This window comes from Lissotriton helveticus, chromosome 6, assembly GCF_964261635.1.
Source record: "Lissotriton helveticus chromosome 6, aLisHel1.1, whole genome shotgun sequence".
Lineage (NCBI taxonomy): Eukaryota > Metazoa > Chordata > Amphibia > Caudata > Salamandridae > Lissotriton > Lissotriton helveticus.
In genome coordinates, this window is record NC_136067.1 from 1,252,108,955 (window position 1) to 1,252,112,541 (window position 3,587).

Here is a 3,587-nt window from a genome sequence, read left to right on the forward strand (position 1 = left end):
ACCCAAAAAAAAACCTAAATTCACGGAGACGGAGTTGAGGGTAATGGTCGATGAAATTATCCGTGTTGAGCCCCACATATTCGGGGCCCAAGTCCAGCAGACCACCGTGGCGCAAAAGAATCACATGTGGGACAGAATCGTCAGTCGAGTGAATGCCTCAGGGACCGTGCCAAGGACAAAGCACGAAATACAGAGGCGGTGGCATGACCTGAAAACCAGGGTGAAGGGCATCCGCGCAAAAAACCATGCGAGAGCCATTCTCACTGGCGGCAGTACACCCCCGGAGCCAATACCCTACACCGATTGGGAGGAGAAGGTGCTGCTTTTACTTCACCCAGAGAGCCTAGACGGACTTGTGGAAGGAGAAGAGGCTGGTAAGTACAAACCAAGCACCACGATGAGTACGACATGGTCAGCCTCACACAACTGAGAATACACATCTCCCAGGCCCCAACCCATGCACGTCGTACACATATACACCAAAATGTAAATGGCTACCAACATGCACCCATGTCCACAGGGAGGTTGGTGGTGGTGGGTGGGGTGTGTGAGAGGTCAGCACTACAACTCCCACCAGGCCCCCATGTCCACAGGGAGGGTGGTGGTGGTGTGTGGGGTGTGTGAGAGGTCACAACTACAACTCCTACCAGGCCCCCATGTCCACAGGGAGGGTGGTGGTGGTGGGTGGGGTGTGTGAGAGGTCAGCACTACAACTCCCACCAGGCCCCCATGTCCACAGGGAGGGTGGTGGTGGTGGGTGGGGTGTGTGAGAGGTCAGCACTACAACTCCCACCAGGCCCCCATGTCCACAGGGAGGGTGGTGGTGGTGTGTGGGGTGTGTGAGAGGTCAGCACTACAACTCCCACCAGGCCCCCATGTCCACAGGGAGGGTGGTGGTGGTGGGTGGGGTGTGTGAGAGGTCAGCACTACAACTCCCACCAGGCCCCCATGTCCACAGGGAGGGTGGTGGTGGTGGGTGGGGTGTGTGAGAGGTCAGCACTACAACTCCCACCAGTCCCCCATGTCCACAGGGAGGGTGGTGGTGGTGGGTGGGGTGTGTGAGAGGTCACAACTACAACTCCCACCAGGCCCCCATGTCCCCAGGGAGGGTGGTGGTGGTGGGTGGGGTGTGTGAGAGGTCACAACTACAACTCCCACCAGGCCCCCATGTCCACAGGGAGGGTGGTGGTGGTGGGTGGGGTGTGTGAGAGGTCAACACTACAACTCCCACCAGGCCCCCATGTCCACAGGGAGGGTGGTGGTGGTGGGTGGGGTGTGTGAGAGGTCACAACTACAACTCCCACCAGGCCCCCATGTCCACAGGGAGGGTGGTGGTGATGGGTGGGGTGTGTGCGACAGGACACAGAAATGTATACAAATTGATATGAACATGTAATGTCCACGATACTGACCTGCACAATCTTGTCCCTCAGGTGATCGTAATCTGACTGGGGAAACCAGCACCCGGCCGCCAGACTCGCCTCACACCCATACCGGACTCTCTGGGGACGATGACACAGGCAGCTCCGGTGGTGAGGATGGTGCGGGCCCAAGCAGACAGCCAGGGCCATCTGGCTCACAGGGAATCCCGGCTCCGACAACCGTCGCATGTGTAACACCAGCGACACCGGCCTCAGTGATCTGCAGAGTCACCACCACCACCACCAGCACCACCAGCACCACCACCAGTACCACCACTCCTGCCTGTGCCACCCTGCCTAACCCACCGCACGACGCAGGTCCATCGGCCCCCCACCCAAGCAGGGTGATTGGGCCACAAAGGAGAGAGGCGGGGCCACATCAGGCAATCAGGAGGTCCACACTCCGCCGCACTGAGGAAGGACACCCACCGCATCCTGTGGCAGAGTCCCTTGAAGCCCTAGCCAGGTGCCAGGCTTCATACGACCGTTCCACGGAACAGGCAGATCATGCCCACCAGGACTCGGTGGACAACACGAACATGTTGCGTGAAATATCGGGCTACCTTGGCCAGATAGTGGACATCATGGGCCAGCAGACAACAATGTGGAGGGAATGGATAGGCCGGAACAACCCCACCCCCCTTCAACCAATTGTCCTGGCGCCACAGCCAGCAACACCACCGCCACCGCCACCGCCACCCCCACCGCCACCACCACCACCACCTGTGCCCCTGCCGACGGATGTGGCCCCTGAACAACCTGCACCGCCAGCTGACTCTGTTCCACCTCAAAGACAGAGGGGCCGTCCGAGGCTGGAAGTGGGTAAGAGCAGTGTGGGTGCGCCATCCACACGCTCCAAGAGGGGCCGCCAATGACTCAGACACTGCCCGAGCCAGCCATTCACCCTGCCAACTATCCTGTCCCACATAGACAATCATTGCCACAGGTCTGCTGGACTAGCCTGACACCACCCAATGTGGTGTCAGCACGGACATTTCATCTGCCATTACCTTCAACTCCAACTCCCCCACCACACACTTACTTGTAAATATTCACCTGCACAAATGCACAACCTGTAAATAAATGCCACTTACACACTCAATGATGTGTTGCCTCCATGTTTAATCACATGATTGCCTCAGAAACAGACGTAACCAGGTGCAGGGATCCAAGTCGTACAAATTCATGGCGCTGCGGGAGTGACCTAGAGAAATTCAGAGATAGCAAACAGACGTTAGGAAACAGAATCACACACATCACAACACACTGCACAGCAACATTCCACAAACTACACTCATCACAAAAGCATTGGATGAGAGGACACACATCATGGAGACTTGCATGTCCAAATAAATGGACACACACATATGCAACCAGCACATACCAGAACACACAGCTGATGCACCCCACATCCACACAACACCAGCAAACATACATGAGGCATTGTCAACCGGCACAACAGGTAGTTACTCAGTCAGTCAAAAGGCTTTATTCGAATTCAGTAAAAAAATTCATAAAAGCGTACAAGATAAAAAACACAATAAAAGCAGACATCGATTATATTCATTACAAGGACACTATATATACAAAACTAACAAAGTTATCAACAGTTCATTATACTGATAAAATCATTTTTACAATTCGTCAAAAACAGACCCTAGCAGCTTAGTAACAGGGCATAATCATATCATTTTCAATTGAGTCGGTCGCTAGAAAATAGGGTATATTTGAAATTTTATAGTGACACATTTAAAAATAAAAAATAAAACAGACGATAGCCCTTCTGTAAACGGATTTAACAAATCATACAATTAACAATCCATAGATATAAAACACTTTAAGTGACCAAGAAGCAGTAAAATAGGGACTCAATCATAAATGAATTTCCCACTCCAAGATTAAACGGCGATCATAAGCAGTTTTATGAGTCCTATTAAATGGAAAATGATTTCGGAAAAGGAGGAAAACTGGGGAATTTGGGGTAGAAGTCGTGTAAGTCCCATAAGGATATTGGGCCGTCTCTTACTTGAGGCGGCCAAGTTTTCAAGTAAGGGACAATGTTTCTGTCTCTGAATGTTACGAGTATCAAATCCCCAGCAACATCTTTGTGAAGGGAGCCCAACCATCCCACCCTTCTGACACTCCTTATTGCTCCGAATAAATCAC